Here is an 18,217-nt window from a genome sequence, read left to right as displayed (position 1 = left end):
TGCTGTGACCAGCTTAGCTTTCAGAAAGTCAAACGCCTGCAGACATTCCTTATCAAAGATAAATGGCATCTCTGCAGCTAGCAGATTACTCAGAGGTTTTGCAATTTATGAAAAATCCTTTATAAACCTTCTGTAGAATCTTGCATGCCCCAGAAAGCTTTTGATTGCCTTAATATTGGTAGGTGGTGGTAATTTTTCAATTACTTCAACTTTAGCTTGATCCACTTCTATTCCCTTGTTTGAAATTTTATGCCCAAGGACAATCCCTTCTGTCACCATAAAGTGACATTTTTCCCAGTTTAAAACTAGGTTGGTCTCTTGGCATCTTTTCAGAACAAGTGCTAGATGGTTAAGGCAGGAGCTGAATGAGTCTCCAAATACTGAAAAGTCATCTATGAAGACTTCCAGAAATTTCTCTACCATATCTGAGAAGATAGAGAGCATGCACCTCTGAAAGGTTGCAGGTGCATTACACAGACCAAAAGGCATCCTTCTGTAGGCAAACACTCCAGAAGAACATGTGAATGTTGTTTTCTCTTGGTCTTGAGGATCTACTACAATTTGGTTGTAACCTGAATAGCCATCCAAAAAGCAATAATATTCATGACCTGCCAGTCTCTCTAGCATCTGGTCTATGAATAGTAAAGGAAAATGATCCTTCCTGGTGGCTGTATTGAGCCTTCTGTAGTCAATACACATACGCCACCCTGTAACTGTTCTTGTAGGAACCAGTTCATTCTTTTCATTATGAACCACTGTCATGCCTCCCTTCTTGGGGATAACGTGGACAGGGCTCACCCAGGGGCTATCAGAAATAGGATAAATAATCCCAGCCTCTAGTAACTTAGTGACTTCTTTCTGCACCACCTCCTTCATGGCTGGATTTAGCCGCCTTTGTGGTTGAACCACTGGCTTGGCATCATCCTCCAATAGGATCTTGTGCATGCATCTTGCTGGGCTAATGCCCTTAGGATCACTTATGGACCATCTAAGAGCTGTCTTGTGTGTCCTTAACACTTTAATTAGTGCTTCCTCTTCCTGTGAATTTAAAGCAGAGCTTATGATCACTGGAAAAGTATTACCTTCTCCCAGAAATGCATACTTCAGGGATGGTGGTAGTGGTTTGAACTCAAGTTTGGGAGGTTTATCCTCTTCCTGAGAAATTTTCAGAGGTTCTTCTATTTCCTCTGGTCCTTCCTGATCAGGCTGAACATCTTTAAAGATGTCCTCTAGCTCTGATTCGAGACTCTCAGTCATATTGATCTCTTCCACCAAAGAGTCAATAATATCAGAGCTCATGCAGTCATTTGATGTGTCTGGATGCTGCATAGCTTTGACAGCATTCAACTTGAAATCATCCTCATTGACTCTCAGGGTCACTTCCCCTTTTGTACATCAATAAGAGTACGTCCAGTTGCTAGGAAAGGTCTTCCCAGGATGAGGGTTGCACTCTTGTGCTCCTCCATTTCCAGCACTACAAAGTCAGTGGGAAAGGCAAATGGCCCAACCTTGACAATCATGTCCTCAATTATGCCTGATGGATGTTTAATGGAGCCATCAGCAAGTTGGAGACATATCCGGGGGGGTTTGACTTCTTCAGTCAACCCAAGCTTTCTGATAGTGGATGCAGATATTAGGTTGATATTTGCTCCAAGGTCACATAGGGCTGTCTTGGTACAAGCACCTTCTAATGTGCATGGTATCATAAAGCTTCCTGGATCTTGAAGCTTCTCTGGTAAGCTTTTCAGAATGACTGCACTGCATTCTTCAGTAAGGTAAACTGTTTCAGTTTCTCTCCAATCCTTCTTATGACTTAAGATCTCTTTCATGAACTTAGCATAAGAGGGTATTTGCTCAAGTGCCTCTGCAAACGAAATCTTTATTTCAAGAGTTCTGAGATAGTCTGCAAAGCGGGCAAATTGCTTATCCTGTTTCGCTTGGCGGAGTTGCTGAGGATAAGGCATCTTGACTTTATATTCTTCAACCTTGGTTGCTGCAGGTTTATTCTGTACAGAGGTGGTTGGAGAAGCCTTCTTAGAGGGGTTACTATCAGCACTCTCAGGTGTCTGATTCCTCATTGGCGTTTGAACGCCAGGACTGGGTGCAGGATGGGCGTTTAACGCCAACTTTCCACCCTTTTCTGGCGTTTGAACGCCAGAACTGGGCAAGGAATGGGCGTTTAACGCCAACTTTTCCCCCTTTTCTGGCGTTTGGACGCCAGAAGTATTCCTCTCTGGGCTCTTACTATCCTCAGAGGGATTTTGGGCAGTGGTTTGGTTATCCTCTGTCAGTTGTTCCTTTCTTGGATTTTTGTCACTTTGAGCTGAATTATTCAATGTCTTCCCACTCCTTAGTTGAACTGCTTGGCATTCTTCTGTTATCTGTTTAGATAGCTGCTGTTTTGTCTGATTCAACTGTGATTCTATATTCTTGTTAGCAATTTTAGTTTCTTGGAGCATCTCTTTAAATTCTGCTAACTGTTTTGTCATCAGGAGTAATTGCTGATTAAGCTCAACCATCTGTTTTTGAGGGTTAGGTTCAGTAGTTATTGCCATAGCTTCTTCTTTTATAGAGGACTCACTGCTTGAGTATCGATGTTGATTTCTAGCAACCGTATCTATGAGCTCTTAAGCCTCTTCAATCGTCTTCCTCATGTGTATAGATCCACCAGCTGAGTGGTCTAAAGACATCTGAGCTTTTTCTGTAAGCCCATAATAGAAGATGTCTAGCTGTACCCACTCTGAAAACATTTCAGAGGGGCATTTCCTTAGCATACCTCTATACCTCTCCCAGGCATTATAAAGGGCTTCATGATCCTCTTGTTTAAAGCCTTGGATGTCCAGCCTTAGCTGTGTCATCCTTTTTGGAGGGTAAAATTGATTCAGAAATTTGTCTAATAACTGTCTCCATGCTTTTATGCTTGCTGTGGGTTGGTTATTCAACCACCTCTTAGCTTGATCTTTTACAGCAAATGAAAACAGTAAGAATCTGTAGACATCCTGATCCACTTCTTTATCATGTACTGTGTCAGCAATTTGTAAGAACTGTGCCAGAAACTCAGTAGGTTCTTCCTGTGAAAGACCGGAATACTGGCAATTTTGCTGCACCACGATAATGAGTTGAGGATTTAGCTCAAAGCTGCTTGCTTTAATGGGAGGTATACAGATGCTACTCCTATATGCAGCTGTAATGGGGTTAGCATATGACCCCAAAGTCCTTCTGGACTGCTCAATTCCACTTAGGTCCATGATGGTGAAAGGGAGATGATGTCGATATTATTTTATTTTATTATTATTATTATTATTTTTATCTTAATTAAAAGTAACCGAAAATAATAAAATAAAATGAATGAAAAATAAAATAAAAATTTGAAAACCAAAAAAGAATAAAATCAAAGCAAATTGAAAACTAAATTGATTAATTAATTAAAAAGATTTTGGAATTAGCAATTAAGAGGATATGATTGAAAATTATTTTGAAAAAGATTTGATTTTTGAAATGAGGAAAGAGAAAAACAACAAAATGACACCAAACTTAAAATTTTTAGAAAATCAAAAACAAATTTTCGAAAATTTAATGGAGAACACAAAGAAGACACCAAACTTAGAATTTTTAAAGGTAAAGAAACAACTAAGACTATGCAAATTCGAAAAATTAAGAGAAAGTAAAAGCATGCAATTGACACCAAACTTAAAATATGAAATTAGACTCAAATAAAAGACTCTAAACCAACAAAAATAAAATATTCCTAATCTAAGCAACAAAATAAACCGTCAGTTGTCCAAACTCGGACAATCCCCGGCAACGACGCCAAAAACTTGGTGCACAAAATCACAATCACACTTTTGTAATTCCGCACAACTAACTAGCAAGTGCACTGGGTCGTCCAAGTAATACCTTACGTAAGTAAGGGTCGATCCCACGGAGATTGTCGGTTTGAAGCAAGCTATGGTTATCTTGTAACTCTTAGTCAGGATATCAATAATTCTCAGATTTAATTGTAAAAAATAAAAGAACATGAAATAAATACTTGTTTTGCAGTAATGGAAAACAGGTTGAGGTTTTGGAGATGCTCTATCTTCTGAATCTCTGCTTTTCCACTGTCTTCTTCTTCAAGCACGCAAGGCTGCTTCCATGGCAAGCTGTATGTTGGGTTTCACCGTTGTCAATGGCTACCTCCCGTCCTCTCAGTGAAAATGTTCAACGCGCTCTGTCACAGCACGCTAATCATCTGTCGATTCTCGATCATGCTGGAATAGGATCCATTGATCCTTTTGCGTCTGTCACTACGCCCAACACTCGCGAGTTTGAAGCTCGTCACAACCATTCAATCCCTGAATCCTACTCGGAATACCACAGACAAGGTTTAGACTTTTCGGATTCTCAAGAATGGCCGCCAATGAATTCTAGCTTATACCACAAAGATTCTGATTAAGAAATCTAAGAGATACACACTCAATCAAAAGTAGAACGGAGGTGGTTGTCAGGCACACGTTCATAGGTGAGAATGATGATGAGTGTCACGGATCATCACATTCATCAGGTTGAAGAACAAGTGGTATCTTAGAATAGAAGCAAGCGTGATTGAATAAAAAACTGTAATAATTGCATTAATCCATCAAGACACAGCAAAGCTCCTCACCCCCAACCATGGGATTTAGAGACTCATGCCGTAGAAGATACAATGTAAAACATGTAATGTGTCATGAGGTTCAGATACAATAGCAAAAAGTCCTATTTATAGTGAACTAGTGACCTAGGGTTTACAAGAATGAGTAAATGATGTAAAAATCCACTTTCGGGGTCCACTTGGTGTGTGCTTGGGTTGAGCATTGAAGCTTTCATGTGTAGAGACTTTTTCTGGAGTTAAACACCAGCTTTTGTGCCAGTTTGGGCGTTTAACTCCAACTTTTATGCAAGTTCCGGCGTTAAATGCCGGGAATTCTGAAGCTGATTTGGAACGCCGGTTTGGGCCATCAAATCTCAGGCAAAGTATAGACTATTATATATTGCTGGAAAGCCCTGGATGTCTACTTTCCAATGAAATTGAGAGCGCGCCAATTGGGCTTTTGTAGCTCCAGAAAATCTACTTCAAATGCAGGGAGGTCAGAATCCAACAGCATCTGCAGTCCTTTTTCAGCCTCTGAATCAGATTTTTGCTCAGGTCCCTCAATTTCAGCCAGAAAATACCTGAAATCATAGAAAAACACACAAACTTATAGTAAAGTCCAAAAAAGTAAATTTTAAATAAAAACTAATAAAAATATAATAAAAACTAACTAAAACATACTAAAAACATACTAAAAACAATGCCAAAACGCGTATAATTTATCTGCTCATCATGGAGTTACGAAAAAATACTGAAATTAAAAACAGAATCAAAAATAGCAGAAGAAAAATCACACCCTGGAGGAAGGACTTATTGGCGTTTAAACACCAGTAAGGAGCATCTAGCTGGTGTTCAACGCCAGAACAGAGTATGGATCATGCATTGAATGCCAGAAACATGCAGCAATCTGGCGTTTAAACGCCAGGATTGCACACTGAGGAAAGTTGGCATTCAATGCCAGAAACATGCTGTAGATGGGTGTTGAACGCCTAGAACAAGCTTAGAGCTGGCGTTTAACACCAGAAACAAGCACCAATCTGGCGTTAAACGCCAAGATTGCGTGCAGAGGGCGTTTTACACGCCTAATTGGTGCAGGGATGTAAATCCTTGACACCTCAGGATCTGTGGATCCCACAGGATCCCCATCTACCTCAACTCACCTTCTCTCTTCTTTACCAATCACCTTAATCCCTCTTCCCCATCACCTCTTCACCATTCACATCCATCCATCCTTCCCACCCAAACCCACCCTACATGGCCGAAACACAAACATCTATCCCTCTTCTTCATATCTTCTTTTCCTTCTTCTATTCTTTCTTCTTTTGCTCGAGGGCGAGCAACATTCTAAGTTTGGTGTGGTAAAAGCATAGCTTTTTTACTTTTTCATAACCATTGATGGCACCTAAGGCCAGAGAAACCTCAAAAAAAAGAAGAGAAAAGGGAAGACAAAAGCTTCCACCTCTGAGTCATGGAAGATGGAGAGATTCATCTCATGGATCCATAGCTCAGTAATAGAGCATTTGACTGCACATCAAGAAAGCATGAGGAATTCCCTCATCAAGAAATCCCTAAGATACCTCAGGGGATACATGTTCCTCCACATAATTATTGGGAGCAACTAAGGATAGGAGCACCAAAATCACTAGGGATCATGCAACAGAAGTAAGGAAGAGACATAAAGGAGCTCAAAAAGCACCATTGGTCCTTCAAAAGGCACCACCTTCACTAAGGTGGACTCATTTCTTAACTTCCTTGTTCTTATCTCTCTGTTTTTCGATTTTTATGCTATATGTTTGTTTATGTTTTGTGTCTCTACCTCATGATCATTAGTATTGAGTAACTATGTCTTAAGGCTATGAATAATTCCATAAATCCTTCACCTCTCTTAAATGAAAAATGTTTCTAATTCAAAAGAACAAGAAGTACATGAATTTCAAAATTATCCTTGAATTTAGTTTAATTATATTGATGTGGTGACAATACTTTTTGTTTTCTAAATGAATGCTTGAACAGTGCATAATTTTGATCTTGTTGTTTATAAATGTTAAAATTGTTGGCTCTTGAAAGAATGATGAACAAAGAGAATGTTATTGACAATCTGAAAAATCATGAAAATTGATTCTTGAAGCAAGAAAAAGCAGTGAAAAAGCAAAAGCTTGCGAAAAAAAATGGCGAAAAAATTAGAAAGAAAAAGAAAAAAAGCAAGCAGAAAAAGCCAATGGCCCTTAAAACCAAAAGGCAAGGGTAAGGATCCAAGGCTTTGAGCATCAATGGATAGGAGGGCCCAAGGAAATAAAATCCAGGCCTAAGCAGCTAAATCAAGCTGTCCCTAACCATGTGCTTGTGGAATGCAGGTCCAAGTGAAAAGCTTGAAACTGAGTGTTTAAAGTCGTGATCCAAAGCAAAAAGAGTGTGCTTAAGAACTCTGGACACCTCTAATTGGGGACTTTAGCAAAGCTGAGTCACAATCTAAAAAGGTTCACCCAGTTATGTGTCTGTGGCATTTATGTATCTGGTGGTAATACTGGAAAACAAAGTGCTTAGGACCACGGCCAAGACTCATAAAAGTAGCTGTGTTCAAGAGTGAGATGCCAAAACTGTTCAGAAGTAAAAAGCTACAAGTCCCACTCATCTAATTAAAATTAATATTCATTGATATTTTGGGATTTATAGTATATTCTCTTCTTTTTATCCTAATTGATTATCAGTTGCTTGGGGATAAGCAACAATTTAAGTTTGGTGTTGTGATGAGCGGATAATTTATACGCTTTTTGGCATTATTTTTAGATAGTTTTTAGTAGTATCAAGCTACTTTTAGGGATGTTTTCATTAGTTTTTATGATAAATTCACATTTCTAGACTTTACTATGAGTTTGTGTATTTTTTGTGATTTCAGGTAATTTCTGACTGAAATTGAGGGACCTGAGCAAAACTCTGATAAAAGGCTGACAAAGGACTACTGATGGTGTTGGATTCTGACCTCCCTGCACTCGAAATGAATTTTCTGGAGCTACAGAACTCCAAATGGCGCGCTCTCAACGGCGTTGAAAAGTAGACATTCAGAGCTTTACACAAATATATAATAGTCCATACTTTATTTGGAATTAGACGACGCAAACTGGCGCTCAACGCCAGTTCTATGCTGCATTCTAGAGTCAAACGCCAGAAACACGTCATGAACCAGAGTTGAATGCCAAAAACACATTACAACTTGGCGTTCAACTCCAAAAGAAGTCTCTACACGTGTAAAGCTCAATCTCAGCCCAAGCACCCACCAAGTGGGCCTCGGAAGTGAATTTCTGCATCAATTACTTACTTTTGTTAACCCTAGTAGCTAGTCTAGTATAAACAGAACATTTTACTATTGTATTAGGTGTCTTTTGACCATAGGTCCTTCTCCCTATTTTTGAATTCATATCATATTTTGGGGGTTGGCCATTCGACCATGCCTGGACCTTCACTTATGTATTTTCAACGGTGGAGTTTCTACACATCATAGATTAAGGGTGTGGAGCTCTGCTGTACCTCGAGTTTTAATGCAATTACTATTATTTTCTATTTAATTCGATTTATTCCTGTTCTAAGATACCATTCGTACTTCAACCTGATGGATGTGATGATCCGTGACACTCATCATCATCCATCCTTATGAACGCGTGCCTAACAACCACTTCCGTTCTACAAGCGAAAGCTAGAGTGTGTATCTCTTGGATTTCTGATGCACGATGCGTGGTTGCCCTCGCCTGATAATCGAGCCTTCCATTCCGTGAGATCAGAGTCTTCGTGGTATAAGCTAGAATTGATGGTGGCATTCATGAGAATCCGGAAAGTCTAAACCTTGTCTGTGGTATTCCGAGTAGGATTCTGGGATTGAATGACTGTGACGAGCTTCAAACTCGTGATTGTTGGGCGTGATGACAAACGCAAAAGAATCAAGGGATTCTATTCCGACATGATCGAGAACCGACAGATGATTAGCCATACCGTGATAGAGCATTTGGACCTTTTTCACTGAGAGGATGGGATGTAGCCATTGACAACGGTGATGCCCTACATACAGCTTCCCATAGAAAGGAGTAAGAAGGATTGGATGAAAGCAGTAGAAAAGTAGAGATTCAGAAGGAACACAGTACCTCCATACACTTATCTGAAATTCCCACCATTGAATTACATAAGTAACTCTATCCTTATTTTCTGTTTATTTATTATTAATATTCGAAAACTCTCTCACCATTTATTATATGCCTGACTGAGATCTACAAGATGACCATAGATTGCTTCATACCAACAATCTCTGAAGTTATTGCCAATAACGCCCCTCAATGGGCCACAATGGTTGCCAACTTGCTCTGCTTCCCCTATTCATCACAAAGGCCAAAACTTCTTCAATTGAACCAAGAATGCAACAATGAGAAAGCCCACATTGCTAACCCAAATTGAAGATCTCTGAAGAAGTTTTGGGAGTAGTATAAATAGAAGAGATTGGTGTACTTGTAGAGGACTTTTACACACTTTTTGACACTTAGAACTTTTTCATACTCTTACTTGTTAGCACTTCCGGGAGGATACCTGGAGAGCACTTTTTCTTCTTGGAACTTCTCTTTTTCATTTTCTTAATCTTTAAGCATTTCATTATTCTTCTTCATCTTTCTTTGCAATTTAGTTTAATTTTGATTTATGGCAATTGTTGTTGAAATTGGAGCAATGACTCACTAAACCCCACTTTCATTAGGGGGAGGAGCTCTGTTTGTTGGAATGAATTGGTGAACCCATCTTCTCCTCCTCAATTCTAGTGGTTGATCTAAAGAGGGAACTCTTGCTCTTCAAAGATTCAACCACCATCGAGAGAGGGGTTAATCTATATGAATTATGTGGTGAATTTGAGGAATGAGCCACATAATTCAGTTTAGAGTTCATCCTTTCATGATTTCTTTAATCAATATACCTTGGTTAGTATGTGAGATGTAACTCTCCTTGGTTGAGATTATAGGAATTGTGTGGCTGGATTAGATTTAAGCTTCATCTCTTCTCATGAACAATTAGATCACGATAGTGGCAATTGGTTATGTTGAGAGAGATTGAATCACCAAGAGATTGGGATTCAATCACCCACTTGCCATGGATCTATACCCATGATTGAGGAAGATTTGACTAACATCAATTCATGAAAACTAGCATCTCTGATTCCTAATGATCCTCTCTATCATTAATTCTCATTTCTTTTGCTCTTAGTGCTTGAATACCCACTACCCAATTCCCTTTCACACTCTTGCAATTTATTATTCTTGTCATTTACATTCTGTTCTTTATTTTCTTGCAATTTACTTTTGATGTCATTTAAGTTTCTTGCAATTTAAGTTTCCGTTATTTACTTTCACTTTATTTCTCTCTTCTAGTTCTTTACATTCTTTGCCATTTAAATTCTTGCAATTATGTTCAAAAATCAAAATGCTCATGAAATCAAAACTATGTTTGCTTGACTAAATCTACCATTCAACTAAAGTTGCTTAATCTACCAATCTTCGTGGGATCGACCTCACTCTTTGTGAGTTTTATTACTTGATACGACCCGGTATACTTGCCGGTTATACGTGAAATATCAATTTTTACGTATCAAGTTTTTGGCGCCGTTGCCGGGGATTGGAAAGATTGACAATGATTAAGTGAAAGGTGGTCTAGATTAAGCATTTTCCTTGTGTTTTTGTTAAGCCCACTAACTGTTTGATACTTTGTTTCACTAACCCCAACTTCACTCTAGTTCTAGAGTGTCTCACTTGTGATTTTGGTTTTGTTTGTGTATGTCAGGAGCTAGTAGACGTAATATTGAGGACGAGAGAACCCTCCGAAGGATAAGGAGAGCAGAAAGAGGAAAGTTCATAGTTGGTGAAGAAGGGTCAGAGGAATCAGAGGGAGAAGATCAAGTCATGGAGGATGAGATGCAAAATCCTCCTGGAGGGGTCAACAATAATGGTGGACAAGCTAGAAGGGTGTTATCCTCGTACACTATCCCTGATCCAAGACATTGTGGGAGCAGTATTGCTACACCAAATGTTCAGGCCAATAACTTTGAGTTAAAACCTCAGCTCATCACTTTGGTACAGAACAATTGCTCTTATGGAGGGGGACCTCTTGAAGACCCAAATCAACATCTCTCTGTTTTTCTAAGGATATGCAATACAGTGAAGACAAATGGAGTGCATCTAGATGTCTACAAGTTGTTGCTATTTCCGTTCTCTTTGAGGGATAAAGCCACTCAATGGCTAGAATCATTCCCCAAGGAAAGCCTCAATGATTGGAATGAAGTGATGGGCAAATTTCTAGCAAAGTTCTACCCACCTCAAAAGATCATCAAGTTGAAGACAGAGGTTCAGACTTTTAGGCAAATGGAAGGGGAGTCATTGTATGAAGCCTGGGAAAGGTATAAAGCACTAATGAGAAGTGTCCCCCTGACATGTTTAGTGATTGGGTTAAGCTCCAAAACTTCTATGAAGGCTTAAGCTTCGAAGCAAGGAAGGGACTAGATTACTCATCAGGAGGATCACTCAACATGATGAAAACTGCCGAGGAGGCCCAAGACCTCATTGAGATTGTGGCAAACAATCAATATTATTACTCATCAGAGAGGCAGCACAATCCGACCCCAAAGAAAGGTGTAATGGAGCTTGAAGGTGTTGATGCTATCTTGGCACAAAATAAGTTAATGCACCAACAAATCCAACAACAAATGGAGATGATAACAAAGAGAATGGATGGTTTGCAACTTGCAGCAATGAACACAACAAATCAACCATTGCTTGAATGGAACCAAGGTGAAGGGACCAATGTTGAACAACCACAAGAACAAGTCCAGTACATGCAGAATACTTCAAATTCTCAGGATGAATTTCATGGTGATACATACAACCCATCTTGGAAAAATCATCCCAATCTAAAGTGGGGTGAAAACCATTGGCAAAAGAATAGCAACCACCATCAAACCCGTAACACAAACAACCAAAATCACCATGCCAACAACACTAACCAATATAGAAAAACACAAAACACATATCAACCACCCCATCATAACTCACAAACTCACCAAAATAACTTCTCTGCACCATCATCCAACTCACAAAATTACCACACTAATCCACCCAACAACTTCCAACAACAATCAACCCCCATCATACCCCCAATTGACCATCATGAAACTAGAATCTCAAGTCTTGAAGCAACCTTGCAAGCACTTGCTCAAACCACTCAAGCCTTAGCTAAGGGACACAAGGAACATGAGGTCATCATGAAGAACATTGAGAGACAAGTGGGACAATTAGCCAAACAAGCCGAGAGACCAACCAATGTTCTCCCAAGTGACACAATACCCAACCCAAGAGAAGAATGTAAGGCTCTGCAGTTAAGAAGTGGCAAGGTAGTTGGTGAAAGTTCGAATAAAGAAGCAATAACAACCAAAGAGCAAGACACAGTGGAAGTACATGTGGAAGGGCAAGATGAAGAAAAGGGTTCAATATCTAACAAAGGCAAAGAAGTTGTCAAGCCACAAAGCAACCCACCTGGACAAAGAAGCAACCGTGATAGCAATGGGAGTGTGAATCCACAACAAGAAGGAGTAAAAGCCTATGTACCCAAGCTTCCATACCCAACTAGGATACACAAAGGAGCAAAGGACCAACAATTCCCAAGGTTCTTAGAAATCTTCAAGAAACTTGAAATCAACATCCCATTGGCAGAAGCTTTGGAACAGATGCCATTATATGCAAAGTTTCTTAAGGAATTGATCACCAAGAAGAGAAGTTGGCAAGAAAAAGAAACGGTGATTCTCAATCAAGAGTGTAGTGCCATCATTCAAAAAGGGTTACCTCCAAAACTCAAAGACCCTGGAAGCTTTCTCATACCCTGCACGATTGGGAGCATGGCTGTTGACAAGTCACTTTGTGATCTGGGAGCAAGCATTAACTTAATGCCCCTTACCATGATGAAGAAAATGATGATTGAAGAGCTTAAACCCACAAGGATGTCACTCCAACTTGCTGACAGATCCATCAAAATACCAAATGGAGTAGTTGAGAACCTCTTGGTGAAGGTGGGAAACTTCATATTCCCAGCTGATTTTGTGGTCCTAGACATGGATGAAGAGGGAAACAATTCAGTCATTCTTGGTAGACCCTTTTTGGCTACAGCTAGAACAATCATTGATGTGGAAAAGGGAGAGATGATTTTCAGAGTGCATGATGAGCAAATGACCATAAATGTCTTCAAAGCAATGCAACACCCTGTTGAGAAAGAAAATTGCATGAGGATTGATGTAGTGGATTCTTTGGTTGAAGAAGTGCTTGACATAAACCATCAAATGAAACAAGAGGAAGTCCATAACATCAAGGGACAAGAAGAGAATAAATTGGAAGCATCAGAGAAACCAAGTGAAGTTACCAAAGAAGTGGCACCACAACAAGAGTTGAAACCACTACCCCCTCATCTTAAATATGCATTTCTTGGTGAGAAGGATAGCTTCCCAGTGATCATCAATTCCACATTGAATGCAGAGGAAGAAGAAAAGCTCCTTATGGTTTTGAAAGCTCATAAAGAGGCGTTGGGATGGACCATTGATGACTTGAAAGGCATAAGCCCTGCTGTATGCATGCACAAGATACTTCTAGAGGAGAATTCCAAACCAGTGGTACAACCTCAAAGAAGATTGAATCCCACAATGAAGGAGGTTGTTCAAAAGGAAGTCCTGAAGTTGTGTAAGGCTGGGATCATCTACCCTATATCTGACAGCCCATGGGTCAGTCCAGTACAAGTAGTGCCTAAGAAAGGGGGGATAACTGTCATTGTTAATGAGAAGAATGAGCTTATTCCAACACGAACAGTGACAGGGTGGAGGATGTGCATAGACTATAGGAGGCTGAATGATGCCACACGAAAGGACCACTTCCCTCTACCTTTCATTGACCAGATGCTTGAAAGGCTGGCTGGCCATGCCTATTACTGTTTTCTTGATGGATATTCTGGGTATAATCAGATAGTGGTTGACCCCATGGATCAAGAGAAGACGTCCTTTACGTGCCCCTTTGGAGTCTTTGCATATAGGAGAATGCCATTTGGACTGTGTAATGCCCCAGCTACCTTTCAAAGATGCATGCTATCAATCTTCTCGGACATGGTAGAAAAATTTATTGAAGTCTTTATGGATGATTTCTCTGTTTTTGGTGATTCCTTCAATACTTGTTTGCATCATCTTACCCTAGTCTTGAAAAGGTGCCAAGAAACCAATTTAGTTTTGAATTGGGAGAAATGTCATTTCATGGTACCCGAAGGCATTGTTCTTGGTCACAAAATTTCAAGAAAGGGTATAGAAGTTGATAAGGCAAAAGTAGAAATTATAGAAAAACTTCCTTTGCCAACTAGTGTGAAAGCCGTTAGAAGTTTCTTAGGACATGCTGGTTTCTATAGGAGATTCATCAAAGATTTTTCAAAAATAGCAAAGCCACTAAGCAATTTGTTGGTGGTAGACAATCCTTTTATCTTTGATGATGAATGCAAACATGCTTTTGAAACTCTAAAGGCTAAGCTCACCACAGCACCAATCATCACACCCCCAAGTTGGGGACTACCTTTTGAACTCATGTGTGATGCAAGTAACCTTGCAATTGGTGCTGTGTTGGGGCAAAGGAAGGAAAAGAAGCTTCATGTTATCTACTATGCAAGTAAAGTATTGAATGAAACTCAAAGAAACTACACCACAACAGAGAAAGAATTACTAGCCGTGGTATATGCTTTTGATAAGTTTAGACAATATTTGATTGGATCTAAAGTCTTAGTGTATACTGACCATGCTGCTATTAAGTATCTTATGTCAAAACAGGATGCCAAACCAAGGCTAATCAGATGGGTGCTACTCCTACAAGAGTTTGACATTGAGATCAAAGATAGAAAGGGCAGTGAAAATCAAGTTGCTGATCACTTATCAAGGGTACCACAAGATGCATGCCAAGACAACCTTCCATCAATAAATGAAGAATTTCCAGATGAACACCTCTTGCACATTCAACATGTCCCTTGGTTTGCAGACATGGCCAACTACAAGGCAGGAAGAATCATTCCACAAGAGTACACAAGACAACAAGTTAAAAAGCTGTTGCATGAGGCCAGGTTCTTCTTTTGGGATGAACCATTCTTGTTCAAAAGATGCCCAGATGGAATGATAAGAAGATGTGTGTCAGAGGATGAGATGAAGAACATACTATGGCATTGTCACAACTCTAGTTATGGTGGTCATTTTGGAGCTGAAAGAACGGCTGCAAAGGTCCTTCAAAGTGGCTTCTATTGGCCCTCAATCTTCAAGGATGCTAGAGAGTTTGTGAGCCATTGCAATGAATGTCAAAGAACAGGGGGTTTGTCAAAGAAAAATGAGATGCCTCAGAAGTTCATTTTGGAAGTGGAACTCTTTGATCTATGGGGAATAGATTTCATGGGACCTTTTCCTCCATCCTACACATTCAAATACATCTTGGTAGCAGTAGAGTATGTCTCCAAATGGGTTGAAGCAATAGCCACCACCACATGTGATACCAACGTGGTCTTACAATTCCTCAAGAAGAACATCTTCACTAGATTTGGAGTACCCAAAGGACTTATAAGTGATGGGGGAAGCCACTTTTGCAACAAACAACTCAATTCTTTACTCCACAAATATGGTGTTACTCACAAAGTGGCCACACCATATCACCCTCAAACCAATGGGCAAGCTGAACTTGCCAACAGAGAGCTAAAAAGGATCTTGGAGAAAACTGTGGGAACAACAAGAAAGGATTGGGTTAGGAAGCTGGATGATGCACTTTGGGCATATAGGATAGCCTTCAAGACACCCATAGGAAAATCTCCATTTCAGCTGGTGTATGGAAAGGCATGCCACCTCCCTGTGGAGCTTGAACATAAGGCCTTTTGGGCCACCAAACTTCTGAATTTAGATGCTCAAGCAGCAGGAGAGAAGAGGTTGCTACAACTCAATGAACTTGAGGAGTTCAGATTGGAGGCATATGACAATGCCAAAATATACAAAGAGAGAGCAAAGAGATGGCATGATAAGAGGATTTCTCAAAGAACATTTGAACCGGGCCAAAAGGTGTTGTTATTCAATTCAAGATTGAAGATCTTCCCTGGGAAGCTGAGGTCTAGATGGACTGGTCCATATACCATCACCAAAGTATCACCTCATGGCTATGTTGAATTACTTGATGAAGCCTCAAAACAAACCTTCACAGCTAATGGACATAGGGTGAAGCACTATTTTGGTGGCCCTTGGAGCAAGGAAGAGAGTGTGCAACTCTTAACATGAGCAAAGAAGCTGCAGTGTCAAGCTAAGGACAATAAACAAGCGCTTCATGGGAGGCAACCCATGCACAGGAAGTTTTTATTTTCATATTTTAGTAGTCAATAATGATTAAGTAGACTAGTACATAGTGTATGCAAGGCACTAAGTTTGGTGTGACCAATCTTGAAGTAATGGCAAAAGTGTGTTCTACAACACTTAGCCACAAACTAAGTTTGGTGTCCATACATACACGAAAATGCTAAACTATGAAAGTATAGTCATCTATTTTAGTTTAAAAAAAAAAGGGAAAAAAACATGAAATGGCATATAATGTAGGCAAAATACTAAGTTTGATGTGGCTATCTTTAGAATTAATTCCATAGAACACTTAGTCACAAACTAAGTTTGGTGTCTTTACTTACATTACTAATGCTAGAAAAAAATAGATTCATAAATTTTAATTTTAGTTTAGTCAATTTTGCATAGGAATATCATCATAAGTTGTTAGCTATTAATGTCACTTTAAGAATCTCAAACTTTTGGAATTTTGTTGCAGGAAAGAAAGAAAGAAGTGATGGGGAATCTTGGAAGCATATAATGAAAGAAAGAAAGAAATGATGGGGAATCTTGGTGAGTAAGGTCACGGATACACAAGAAGGGAAGTCACATGAGTTTGAACTTTGTGCATGGGGAAAAACAACTCAACATGCATTGGGCACAAGGAAGCATGCTCCCCATGCCATGACCGAGCCTTAAATGTCACTAGAACCATGCCTCCCCACCAACTTTCACTTTAAATACTTCAACCATATTCATCAAACCTCATTCTTCATCACTCATTCTTCTACCCCCATAACCTCATTTAAGCACCCGAACTCACACTCAACCTCCAACCTATTCCATGTTTCACAAATTCTAGCCTTGAACCTCATCTTTACCCAACAAAACTCTTGGAGCATCACATCTTCTCACATAACCGAAACACTCCACCCTCCCTTCACCATCATTTTCTAGCTTGCCAAAGTCACGTTGTATCATATATCCCCATTCACAACCATTTTCCTTGTGCTTGAGGACAAGCATTCATCTAAGTTTGGTGTTGGGGAGATTCAACCTTGCAAGTGAATCTCAATGGCCTCATCATCAAGGGATAGGAGAGAAGATGAATTTGATCAAAGAAGATTCAAAGCCAAACACAACGAGCGTATCTTCAGCTGGATGTCAAGCAAATATGTTGTTCCAGAGTTACCATTCAAGCTAAGAAAAGATGAATACCCTGAAATACAAAAAATAATCAGAAAAAGGGGTGGGAACTTCTCTGTGACCAACCTCAAGAAGTGAGCATGCTTCTCATCCATGAGTTCTACACTAATGTGATAAGAGAATATGATGATGAAGAACCATACATGAGTTATGTAAGAGGCGTGACTGTTGATTTTAGCCCGGACACCATCAATAGGGTGCTAAAGGTCAAGGCAAAACAGTTCAAACGAGCTAGCTATGAAGAAAGGGTTGAAAATGACCCAAGATACATGGATGTGGTGAGTGACTTATGCAGAGTAGGCACGGATTGGGTGTGGATTCACATGGACAACCACTCAAACTTCGGAGAGGTGATCTCATACCTCAAGCAAAAGGATGGCATGACATAGTGAGGAGATCATTGATGTCCACTTCAAATAATTCTGAGGTAACGGTGAATAGAGCAATAATGATCCATTGTATAATGAAAGGAGGGAAATCAATGTTGGAGACATTATAGCCAAGAACATCATTGACATAGCTCAAAAAGTCAAACAGGACAGCTGGCTAGGATATCCTAGTACCATTCTGTGCCTATGTGAAGAAGCTGGAGTGCCTCTGGAAGAATTTGGAGAAACTGATTTGGTCTCTGTTGGAAAACCTCTTACTCGAGAAAGGTTGGAATTCATCACCACAACCCAATTGGAAAGGCAACCTTTAGCAAGAAGGAAGAAAAGGAAAGAAGCAAGACAAGAAGAGGAGCCTCAAGAAATGGAAGAACCTCATACCTTGAACATGAACCAACTCCAAGCCGCCTTGGAAGGAATTTCTGGGCAATATTCACAAATTCAAAGAAGCCAAGAGGAACAAGCTCAACAACAAAGGGACCTTTGGCAATTGATGGATCAATAAAGAGGGGTTCAAGTTCAATGGATGAACCAACAAAATGAGTACCAAGCACACATGATGGAGTTACAACAAGAACAATATGCCAAGATGCAGGAAGCCATCAACAATTCAACTATGGAACATGAAAGAGCCATGGAGAAAGTAAT

The sequence above is a fragment of the Arachis hypogaea genome, chromosome 7, assembly GCF_003086295.3.
Source record: "Arachis hypogaea cultivar Tifrunner chromosome 7, arahy.Tifrunner.gnm2.J5K5, whole genome shotgun sequence".
NCBI classification, from domain to species: Eukaryota; Viridiplantae; Streptophyta; class Magnoliopsida; order Fabales; family Fabaceae; genus Arachis; species Arachis hypogaea.
Note: the sequence above shows the minus strand (reverse complement) of the source record.